Here is a 13171-nt window from a genome sequence, read left to right on the forward strand (position 1 = left end):
AAAAGACATTGCAAGTCAAGAATTTTTTTCACTTTCTGACAATTGTAGAATGTAAAAGTAATTCTGAAATAGACATTTCAGGGTCTTATGTCAGATCTTAAGCAATTTGAAGCAAAATTTCAAGACCTTTCAGAGAGAGAGAGAGAGAGAGAGAGAGAGAGAGAGAGAGAGAGAGAGAGAGAGAGAGAGAGAGAGAAGCTGTCGTGGTTCTTAAAATTGCCTTTTGGAGTTTCTCCAGTGGCAGAATGGGCAGGTGTGGCTACAAAGTTGTTCTGCCTTTCAAAGTCTTTACTCCAGGTGGAGATAATAGACACGCAGGAAGATATCTCCCTGTAAATGAATAAAACTGGATCTGCTGAAGAATTTGGGAGTAAATGTGTGTGTGAAAAATATGAAAATTTAAAAAAAAAATAGCCATATACCTGGCTACTATGTTTGCCTCCACATATGTTTGTGAAATTTCATTTCCAAAAATGAATTTTTTGAAGAAGAGGTATCACTCAAGAGTAACGGCCACCCACCTGGTAGACACTATTCGCATAAGCTTTTCTGTGTAAAGCTAACTTAATAAACTGATTCAAAATTGCAAATGTAGTTTCTCCCATGATATTGTGTCTATTGTATTTTTTGAGTGAAAATTAAAATGGAAAAAATGGCATTGACCACACTTTTTTTCTGGATTTTTTAAAATTCAAATATGCTTATCTGTTTTATTTAATATTTGTTTGAGAGTGAAAAGTTAGTAATGAATATGAGGTTTTCTTCTGGACTTTTGAATACATATGTGCCTATCTGTTGTATTTCATTTTATTTTGTGAATGAAAATTAAAGTAAAGCCTTAGTAAGGAATATAAAGTTTTTCTTCTGGACATCAATAAAAATTTCCAAAAGTATCCTGACCTCATCTGAAATTACTTGCTGACCCCTGCCCTAGTTTTTCCCCACATCAGCATTAGAGGCAATGTCTCTTATAACCATAGATGTATGTTCATGAATAGGAAGTATGTTTGCCCATTTCTTATGTGAAATGAATATTTCAACGCAAAATTCTCATGTCGAGAACACGGAAATAACACAGGCTGTTGCTACACATTCAAGCATTCAGCTGAAATTGAGAGGGACCTATGGTTGTTGTTCATAGTCAGGTCAACAGTGATCCACCAAGAGTCCAATGATTGGGTGGATAAAACGGGTTACAGTTAACCATCTTTAATTCATTGTAAAATATGAGCTTTCTGCAATTAATTTGCATGCCTCTGTATGTTCTTCCTTTATTTGCCATCAAATTACAAATGTGGAGTATGAATAAATGCAGCATAGTGGAATATTATCCTTGACAAGGGCAACACTTGGACATGCTACATAATTTTTGCTGTAGCTGCACTGCAGTATCATATATCAAAAGTTCACTTGATCTCATTATTCAACTCTTTGCCTTGAACTATTCCATTCTGTTGTGTTTCAGTCAGTTCATTGTTACTCCACAGCTGTACTTAGATGATAAATGGAAGACTGTATTCCAACATAGCAAATTCCATTTTAGGAAATATATTTCTGAAAGTTGTTGTTGTTCTGTTGGTCTTTACCATGCTATTGAGTGGCAAAGTAAAGGCTGATTGACTGAGAGCTGAGACTTCTTGTTATTCAAACTTGATCATCTTACTATTACAGCACATAAGCCAACTTCTTCTGATCGATCATCTTCTCTTGAAGTGCTACAGTTACTGCTGCAAGTTAAGAGTACAAATCTAACTTTCAAAATATATGGGAGGCTTATCTTTGACAGTGTCTCATATTTAGTACTTTTGTTTACAATAACTGTGCATTACGAAGTTGTTACATTATTTGGTATATTGCAAGAACATTGATAAGAACAAAGTTTTTAACTTCTGTGGTATTTGCACAATATGATACGGCAGCAAACCCAAGAAGTGTATTTGCAACAGATGTGTCAGGAAATGCTGAAAAGCCACATCTAGTACCTCTATAGATAGGAGACTGGCAACAACAAACGTGTGTTTGACATGTTATGTAATAAGAGAGGTAGACTGCTGTGCACTGTTGCCTTTTTATTGAGATGCCTTCACAAGCAAACTATTTTAATGTTTGCTACATTTAATTGTCGTATTATACCTGATGAGAACTGCACATGGTGTCATCATTGCATCTAAAGATCTCTTTGAGCATCTCAGCTGTATCCTGCAACTGGATTGAGATCGCCACCTGGGCATTGACTGACTAGTCAAAACAACAAGCTTAAGCTTGCCAAATATGCAAGTATACTTGTCTTGAGGCCTTGTTGCAGGAGGGGAATGTGCACGTTGAGGTGCTGTGTTTAATTTCTTGGATAGGATCCTGGATGATGCTGCGATTTCAGTTCGTTGAACTGTGCCCCGACACCTGGGACAGCAACAATCCGAGATGTGATAGTTGGAGTAGAACAGGCAATTTTAAAACTTCTCACTGATGTTGCAGAAGAGACTAGGAGGGACACCTGCCGAATTTTAACCTGAGCTCCACCAATAAAGACCGCAGCTCGTGGTCGCATCCTCACTTCTGAGCATGGGGTCCCGGGTTCAATTCATGGTGGGGTCTTTCAGTGGCAAACATCATTTGTGAGTTCAGAAAATGCTTGTGCAATCCATCACCATTGAAGTAATATGTCGAACACTATAAAATGCTGCTTGTGCTACTCCCCCCCCCCCCCCCTTTCTCTCTCTATCTGGCTGACATAGGAAGAGAAGCTTCTGGAAGAGGACAATGAAACTTCACAGATAGAGAGCGTAAGCAGTGTTATTTCTGTGATCACAAAATTGAGCCAAATTTGTAAATAACTTGGGAATGTGAGCCCACTTTACATTATGTTGTTGCACCCACTCTGGCCTGTATGCATGCACTGATTCAGTTGGGAAGGGTGTCATAAAACCCTTTGTATCCCCTTCTGAAGTGGAGATGGAGATGCTCATCCTATTCCACAGGCAGATGCTGCAAGAGCAGCATTGATCACCATGGTGTGGTTTACCTGTAAAATTCTGAGAGTTTACATTCCTAAAAGAGTATAGCTTTTTCCAACATGTGTCTTGTGAAAACACCTTTTACGCATTCATACAAGCACATCTCACTCACACATGAACACTGTCTCTGGCCACTGAGGCCAGACTGTGAGCAACTGTGGATGGTAGGAGAAGCAGTCTAGGTAGTGGGGGTAAGGAGGAGACTGGGATGGGGAAGGGGGACAGCTATTCCTCTCTATGCCCCAGCCTCCTCAACACCACTACCCAGACTGCTTCTCCCATTATGTGCAGTTGCTTGCAATCTGGCTTCAGCGGCCAGAGACAGTGATCATGTGTCTGTGAGTTGTGCTTGCGTGAATGTGTGTGTCTTGTCTACTTTAGAAGAAGGCGTTTTGACCAAAAGTTCGCTAGTTTGTCAGTCTTTTTGTCGTGTCTCCCTGCAATTAAACATCTCCACTACATAACGCGCAGCAACCTGACCTTTTCATAATGATTATCCATTAAAGATCTACGTGGATAGTCTGCAAATCATACTTAAATGCCTGGCAGAGGGTTCATTGATCCACCTGCACAATAATTCTCTGTTATTCCACTCTTGAACAGCACACAGAGAAAACAAACTCCTATGTCTTTCTGTTCAAGCTCAAATTTCCCTTATTTTATTATGATGATCATTTCTTCACGTATAGGTTGGAATCAACAAAATATTTTTTGATTCAGAGGAGAAAGTGTGTGGTTGAAATTTCGTGAGAAGATTCTGCCACAACGTGAAATGCCTTTGTTTTAATGATGACCACTAAATCGTGTATCATGTCCATGATGTTCTTTCCCATTTTTCGATAGTACTAAACGTGTTGCCCTTCTTTGAACTTTTTCAGTGTACTCCATTAACCGTACTGGCTGAGGATCCCATATTGCACAGCAGTACTCCAGAAGAGGTCAGACAAGCTCAGTATAGGCAGTCTCTTTAGTAGGTCTGTTCTACCAATAAAACACAGTCTTTGGTTCGCCTTTCCCACATTTTCTGTGTGTTCTTTCCAATTGAAGTTGCCTTTAATTGTAATTCCTAGGTATTTAGATGAACTTTACGGCCTTTAGATTTGATTGATTTATTGTGTAACTGAAGTTTAATCGGTTCTTTTTAGGACTTTTCATTGTCTAGGGTCCATTGCCAAGTTTTGCACAATTCAGGTATCTTTTCTAAATAACTTTGCAATTTGTTTCGACCTTCTGATGACTTTACTAGATGCTGAACAAGAGCATCATCTGCAAACAACCTAAGTACTCTGCTTAGATTGTCTCCTAAATCTGATTATATAGTTGTGGACATTACATATGCTAGTGATGTAGAGTACACTAGTAAAAGTCAGCCACCAAATGATTTGAGTACATTTATTCAACATGAGAACACAATACAAGACAAAACTTTCAAAGCAAGGCACCAAAAAGTCTGAGGAGATAAACAAGTCAAAGAATCAATGTAGAGGAGAATACAGAACTAGCGATTATGCTTGTCACAGAGGCCCTGCCCCAGGTATTGCAGAGTATGGGGTAGGTGCAGAACAGGAAATAGTGTTGACAACAAAGTCTTGAAGCCATTCAGGAGCAGGTTGGCGGCATCCCGTGCATGACTGGAGCCGATCTCTGGTGGTCGAGGGGAGAGTGCTCAAAGGTGGATGGAGAGGCAGGTGGGTTGAAAGAATGCCATCACCTGAAACAGTTGCTGTTTGGGAATCAATGTCAGCATCGTCAGGGACATTGAACGTGGCGAGAGGGGTGATGTGAAAGTGCAGCAATGTGTCCTGCAGTGGGTGTGAAGCAATGTTGAAGACAGAGATGCTGGTGTCACACAGTCGGATAGATAGGTTGTCGATGCTAAGAACATAGACATTGACGTGGTACACTGAGCTATGTAAAGGAACAATCACAAACAGAGAAAGAGACACTGCAATTGGGGAGTGAAGGATCTGTAGCAGAATCACTTGGATGAGAAATGGTAATCTCACCCTGGGGACCAACAAGTGTAGAATCAGAACTGTCATCTGTATTGTGGGGGGGCATTAGCTAAACACCAGGCTGGTTTGAGCTGATTAATGGACACTGTTCGTTTCTTCCCATCAAATAAAAGTGCCAAAGGTGTTCTTTCCTCTGCTGAGCATTCTGTGCAGGCCATAGTAGGGTACTAGAGTGCAGCTCTGACTGAGTCATCACATAGTATAATGTAGTCACATTGTTCGAGGTATTTATGCAGGAATATAAGAGGAATTGTATGAGCCTATGGTTGTGGGGGTATGTATTTTAGAAAAGCATTCACACACTCATTTAACCAGTTCTGCAAGTTCACTGGCTCAACAAACTGAGCAGGTAAGACGAGGGCTTCACTGTATAAGACCTCTGCTGAGGTTGTCATTATGCACTGTGCGCACCATGTGTAGAACATACAGGTGTGCGGAGGAGCAAGAACCACCATGGCACATAAGTGCTGCCTTCAGAGTATGATGCCATTTCCCCACTAAGCTATTACTATGGGGATGGTATTCTGTTGTGTGGAATTTCTCTAGCCCACAGAGCTCGCTTAGGTGGGCAGTCCAGGTCCATGGTAATAGTGGAAGGGCAACTGAATCGAGCAATTCAGGCATTGATGTAGGCAAGAGCTACAGTCTCTGCTGTGATATCTTTGATGACTTTGCTCCTTTGGCACGGTATCCATGCATGTGTCCACTTCCTGTAGTACTTTTTAATACTTGGCCAGACCAAGCATTGCATTATGATGATAGTTGTACCTTTAATCCCTGATTGAGTGAGTCCATGATGGGAGTCGAAAACTGGAGAGTGGAGGGAAGTGGGGACGACTTGGTGGAGTGTACATGTGGGAGTGTCACAGAAGATAGCTATTGTGGAGCCTGGAAGGAGGTGTTGCTGGGGCATTAGAGCACAGTTTGAATCCTGAAGCATTTGCGACGACTCCGAGTTGTTTTCATGTAGGTTGGTAAGCTTTTCCATATCGATGGGGGAGGTTTTAGAGTTCACACGGGACAGATAGTCTGCAGTGAAACTTTCTGTACCCCATATATACTGCACATTGGTGGAGTATTGACAGATGAGGTCTGCTTCATAGATTGCCAGTAAATTGCAGTCAGATGTGGACAATTTGCACTGAGAGGCTGTCAGTTTTTGGGAAAAAAAAATTGAAAGGTTCCGTTGGATCACCCACGTGTTGCTGTAACACTGCACCTATTGACGGATCACTCGCATTGGTCATAATGGAAATACGAGCATCTGGGATAAGATGAGCAAGAGTGACAGCACGGGAAGGAGCCAACTTCAGTGTGTTGAAAGCCCACTGCATGTCCTCCGCCCAGGGAACCTTCCTGGTGCCAGACATGTTTTTTTTTTCCCTTTAGGGGCATGAGGCATCAGTGAGAGGCCCTGAAGGAATGCAGTATGAGGAATGTGTCATCTGTTAAAGTTGATAATGCTGAGAAACTAGCACAACTCTTGGTAGTCACCAGAAAGAGGAAGGTGTTTAATGAAATCAACCGAGTTGGAGGTAGAATGGATGCCATGCGTCAAAACTGCATGGCCGAGGAAGGTTATGTCCCCTTTGCGCAGTTGAGATGTTCATCTTGACAGCATTCCTATGTTGTATGTTTAGAACATGAGCAAGCTGTAATTTGTGCTCAGCCTCAGATGAGGAGAAAATGAGTATGTAATCTAGGTAGACATATGGATATGGTATGTAAAAAGCAAGGAGGCAGTAAAACATTGCCAGGTCTGGGCAGTGGGTTTTAGACCATGGAATATAACATTATTCAAAGAGACCAGAGGGTGTGATCACAGTGGTCTTCTGAATGACCTCTGGGGTCATTGGAATCTGATGATAGGCTTTGCAGTAATCCAAATCACTGAACACCCACGCACCCTAAGCAGTTGGGCAAAGTCTTGTGTCTGTGTGTCTGGGGTTGGATAGTTGTCTATAATGGTGTGAGCATAAGAGCCCTATAATCACTACAGAGCCTGGTCAAACCATCTTTCTTCTGTGTGAGGTATATAGGAGGAGACCAATTGTCATCTGATTGGTGAAAAATGCCCAAACTAAGGAGCTCACTAATGATGGATTTGGCCTGGAGGAGATTTTTAGTTTGAGCCGACAGGCTTTATTACAAACAGGAGATCCCTTGGTGGTAATGATTTTATAATAAATACTGTTAGTAATGCCTGATAGGTGAGTGTCTTTTGGCGCCATGAGGGGAACTTGGTCGACTTGCGCAGGGGGAATTCATTGTAAGTTGGTACCAGGAGACATAGCATTACTGACACAAGTAGTTAAGGCAGCTTTTGTGAGATCAACACTTGGTACTGACTTGATGCAGTTGTGACATCATTGTGTAGATGACAGCTGTGCAGCAGCCAATGTGCCTGTTCTAATTCCTGAGATGCCTCATCAGTCCGCTGCTGGAGGATCTTGTTGTGCTCCCAGCGAGTGTTAGTTGCATCATGGTTGGCAGTGTAGTGTGCGAGCAGCATTGTAACATGAGATGTAGTATGAGCACTCAACCAAAGAATGCATGAGTGGATCCTCAACAGAGGGAAGGTGGGAGGAAGGGCCAAATGAGCCTGGAATTATAGCAAGACATTTTCATGTATATTCAATATAAAGCCGAAATATTGTAGAAAGTCCCTACGTGGAATGGATTCGTCAGTGTCCACCATCTGGGAAGTCCACATAAAAAAAGAGTCCAAGTGCAAGTTGTATTGAAAGTTCAGCTGTACTGAAGATTTTAATTGTAGAGTTATTCGTGGTGCATAATATTGATATAGTAGGCATTATTTTTGCCAGAGCTAGTGCAGGTGTTATCACACTGGTCTCAGCACCCATGCCAAATCAAGACATTATAACTGGAGAAACCATTCAAAACACAGAGGTGCCTTCGGTAGTTGTCATGGCAGACACAGACTGTTGCATCTGTAGGTGCCGAGAGGAAGTCACGTGTTCCAGCGTGCCTAGACTGGACCATATGTGAAGTTTGGGCATGTGCGAGGCGGATGACAATTACATGAAGCATCACTGAACATGGAGATGATTGCCTCTTATTTCATGACGTTGGTGGCAGTATGGACCAGCTGACGGTGTTGATATAAGGAGTAAGCTTGTTTGGTGAGGTTCAGTCTGGAGTCTAAAGGTTCTGATGCATGGGATAGCAGATGAAGCTTCAATTCGGACAGATGTTAATGTGCCAGACAGTCCATAGAGCCATATCCAGGATGAAAGCAGCATGGTATCATCACAAGGGAAGGAAAATTGTGTCATAACTATACCCCAAAGTAAGCCTAATGTTAATACTTTAATAGAGACTAACCCAATCAACCACCTCAAATCTCCAGCCAGTGCTAATAAATTTGCTGTTTACCATCATAACATTCAAGGCTTATTAAGTAAACTAGATGAGCTATCCATTAACATTTTAGATAAGGACTTTATTAATAATGCTGATGTAATCTGTTTTAGTGAACACTTTATGAAACTTGGTTGTGACACACTGCAACTGAATAACTATAACCTAGCAGCTCTTTACTGTAGACATTCTTTAGATAAGGGTGGAGTGGTGATTTACGTTAAGAACAAAGTAGCTTATAGATCTTTAGACTTGAGTGAATACTGTATTGATCAACATTGTGAGGTTTGTGGAGTTGTAATCTGTACTGATTTCTCTGAAATTACTGTCCTTTCATTTTATAGGGCTCCTGCCCGCAAAATCTGTATTTTTCTAAAACAGTTAGAATCCCTGTTAACTCATCTCTTTGCAAAAACAAAAGATATTATAATTTTAGGTGATTTTAATGTTGACTTCCTTACAGATAACATTGAAAGAAATGATTTATCACATTTAATGAACTCTTTTAACTTAACAGCACTGGTGGATTTTCCCACTAGAGTCACAGCTAATTTTACAAGTCAAATTGACAACATCTTCTTAGACAGCAGTAGAATTCTAAACATAACTGTAAAACGTATATTGAATGGGCTCTCAGACCATGATGGTCAACTACTTTCAATTGATAATGTTAGCCCTCTTTGTAAGAACAATTCCTGTAGTAAAACTTTGAGAGTAATTAACACACAGTGTATCAATAGCTTCTGTAATTCCCTACAAGAAGTAGACTGGCACCAGATTGAGCTCTTTCACAATGTTAATGACAAGTACAATGATTTTCTAAATGAATTTATCTGCCTATTTGAAGCAGCATTTCCTAAGGACTGTAAAATCCAAACCGAAGACCTACTCTAATAAAAACTGGCAACTCTGGGCATTGCTGAAGGAAAAGGAATCTGTACGCTTCACCCAAATCCAGTTATAGTGTAGAAAAGGAAAAACATTATGAACTATTCTGCTCTATCCTTAAAAAAGTTCTAATAAGGGCAAAGAGTATTTCTATAAAATCAGAAATTGATGTCTCTAATAAAAAAATTAAAACCATATGGGGCATAAAAAAAGGGAAACAGGTAAAATCCCCACTGCAGAAAACACAATAGAAATTAAAACAAATGATACCATTCATGACAATGTTGAAATAATCACTGACATTTTTAACAACCACTTTCTGGCATCAACAATACAAACAGGAAAAACATGATCTGTTAATGAAGCCATGTTATCCCTTCAAAAAGCTATTAACAAACAAACCAAGCAGATTAAAATATCTCCTGTCACAGTTTAAAATATCTCCTGTCAGAGTACATGAAATTGAGAATATAATTAGAGAGACGAAGAGCAAGAATTCTGTTGGCATAGATGATTTCTCTTCAAGGTTACTGAAGGAGTGCTATAAGCCAATAAGCAAAATACTGTGCCACATATTCAATGAATCCATCCAGCCTGGGATTGTTCCTGAGAGACTAAAGTATGCTATTGTCAAACCCCTCTTTAAAAAAGGTGATAAAGCTGACGTTACCAACTATTGGCCTATCTCCCTTTAAGTAACCTTTTCTAAAATTCTTGAGAAATTGGTTCAGAAAAGACTTATTGAACACCTCATGCATTATATGGTATTAAACAGTAGCCAGTTTGGATTTCAACAGGGTGTATCAACAGAACAAGCTATTTGTCTCCTTCACCCATCAAATCTTAGAGTCTTTTAATAATAAATTATCTCCTGTTGGTATCTTCTGTGGCCTTTCTAAGGCCTTTGATAATGTTAATCATGAAATCCTTTTAGCAAAGGCTGAATATTATGGTATAAGTGGCTCAGTTGGCTTGTGGGTTAAATCCTACGTAGGTGGAAGAAAGCAGAAGGTCATGTTGAATGACTCTGAGGGGTACTCTATGTCATCTGGCTGGGGCTCTATTGGCTGTAGTGTTCCTCAGGGCTCTGTACTTGGCCCCCTGCTCTTCCTCGTCTTTATCAATGACCTTCCCTTGCATAATAGCTTTAAAACTCACTTTACGCTTTTTGTTGATGACACCTCTATCCTCATCAACAAAAGTCCCAACCTCAATCTTGAGGAATCGGCCAATATTGTCTTTAGTGAAGTATGTAATTGGTTTTTCAATAATGGGTTATGACTAAATGTTAATAAGACCCAGTTATTGCATTTACAAGTAAGCAAAAAAGTTGAGGATCAATTAAGTATCACATTGAATGGTAGTGAATTACTAAAAGTCGCGTCAACCAAGTTCCCGGGTGTACCCATTGACAACAGTCTAAAATGGTCTGATGCATCTCCACAAAAAACTCAGCTCAGCAACATTCGCTGTTCATATTATTTCCATGTGACCGCGACACCACAAAAACTGCTTATTTTAGTTATTTCCATGCATCATTTCTGTATGGTATAGTTTTCTGGGGTAATCAGCTACTATCCAAAAAAATATTCATTGCCCAAAAGAGAGTTATTAGGATAATGAGCGGAGTCCAGCCTAGACATTGTTGTAGGAACATTTTCAGAAAATTAGAGATACTGACAACCGTATGCCAATATATCTACTAACTGTTATGTTTCATTGGAAAAAATGGACAATTGTACAAAACCAATGATTCATACCATACCCACAATACCAGGAGGAAGATGGGCATCCATTATGAATCAAAAAACCTTACTATTGTACAAAAAGGAGTCCATTACATGAGCTGCAAGGTGTTCAATGCTCTCCCACCATCACTGAAATTACTTACCCACGAGCTTCCCAAATTTAAACAACAGCTCAAACAGTATTTATTAGATAATTCCTTCTATTCAGTAGAAGAATATTTCAGTAGAGTTACCTGTAATTGATTTTTTCATTTACTAATTTGATGTGCTATTGTGCATTACGATACTCACAATCACTGTTAACATTACTGTGTCTTACATTTAGCTATTAAGATCTACCATATTTTTAATGTAATTTTTTTCTATACCTATTAATGTGTATTTTGTCTTATACCAGATGTCTTCTTGCAAGAGGTACTTTTATGTATTCCTTTTGTATTATTTGTAATAATTCTGACATGTCCTACATCCATGCGAATGCCTTGGAGTATTGGATTTATGGGATATAAATAAATAAATCAATCAATGATGGCAAAAAGACAGTGCCACACCTCTGAAGGAGTCCTACCCACCAGAGAGTCTTCATGTATAATTTGGTGAAGCACTTCCAACAGAGCACAGGATAGGCACTCAATAATTGTGCTCTTTATGACAGAGTATTTATGACAAGAATGGGGACAAACCACTAAGTCACTGATTAGGTCCGGTAGTCGTGGTGATAGGTGATCAGGTACACAAAGCGAGAATGATCATCCAATATACCATGCAAGTTGAAAGAGTTCTTGATGAGAGTAACCAAGAGCATGAGTTGTTCATTGAGAGTGGAGGCAACTTCAGCAGTTTGCCCCTCACCCATGGCCTTGGTTTGGTGATAACAACATGCAGGCCGCGGAACAGGGGCAGAACTGGTGTAGTCGATCAGTGTGGCTGAGGTGATCAGTGTCCCTAGGTGCAAGTTGGGTGAAAGCATTGAGAGTGTTGAATGTGGTATGTGATACAATGCCAAGGCCGCAGAGTTGCGGGGATGGTGCATTCACTTGGCATGGCAGGCACAGCTGCGGCAAATGAGATGGTAACGGAATGCAGTTGTAGACTTTAAGTTGCCCCAAGCACAGTATTTGATGCATAACAGTTTGTAGGATCCTGGCCACAAAATGTCTATTCTGGGTAGAAACACATACTTGAGCCATACTGTGTGGTAAGGTCAGGTCCAAAACACACAAGATGTGAAGGTTGAGGCATTTGAGCAGGAACACATGAATCCAGTCCAGGCAGAGATGTGGTCTGTGACATTCCAAAACCATGCTGTTGTGAAGTCTTATAGGTTAGGCCTTGTGGATATGGCAAAATGACTGACACATATTCATGTCCCACTTTAATGGTTATTTGCACAGGTTTCTCACACTCTTGATGTGAAATACCTTGTGGAAGCACTTGGAAGTGTGTTGGTAATAGCAAAAGTTTTGTTGTGCGTAGTAAACAACACTTCCAATCGAAAATTTTTCACAGAGATGGAACGAATTATGAACACAGTCTGGGGTCATCAGTGTGTATACTGACAATATTATGAGAAGGAAAATTGCTACTCACCACACAGTGGAGAGGCTGAGTCACAGATAACCGCAACAAAAAAAACTCTCACAATTATAGATTTCGGCCTTCGTCAGCAATAGACACACGCAAGTGTGCGCGAGCCCACACACACACACACACACACACACACACACACACACACACACACACAAAGAGCTTATTGAGTTCCACAAGGATAATGTTTTCTAAATCTGTGTTGACTGTGTGTCAATAGACAGTTCTCTTGAAAGGAATTCATAATGCTCAAACACAATATATGTTTCAAAATCCTGCTGCAATCAATGTTAATGATATGGGCCTGTAATTCAGTGGATTACTCCTATAGTCTTTCTTGTATAGTGGAGTGACTTGTGCAATTTTCCAATCTTTGAGTATGGCTCTTTCTTCGAGTGAGTTGTTTTACATGATTGTTAAGTATGAAGCTATTGCATCAACATACTATTAGAGTAACCTAATTAGTATGCAGCATGGATTGGAAGACTTGATTTCGTTTAGTGATTTAAATTTCCCCACTACTCCAAGGATATCTACT

The sequence above is a fragment of the Schistocerca gregaria genome, chromosome 5 (assembly GCF_023897955.1).
Source record: "Schistocerca gregaria isolate iqSchGreg1 chromosome 5, iqSchGreg1.2, whole genome shotgun sequence".
NCBI lineage: Eukaryota > Metazoa > Arthropoda > Insecta > Orthoptera > Acrididae > Schistocerca > Schistocerca gregaria.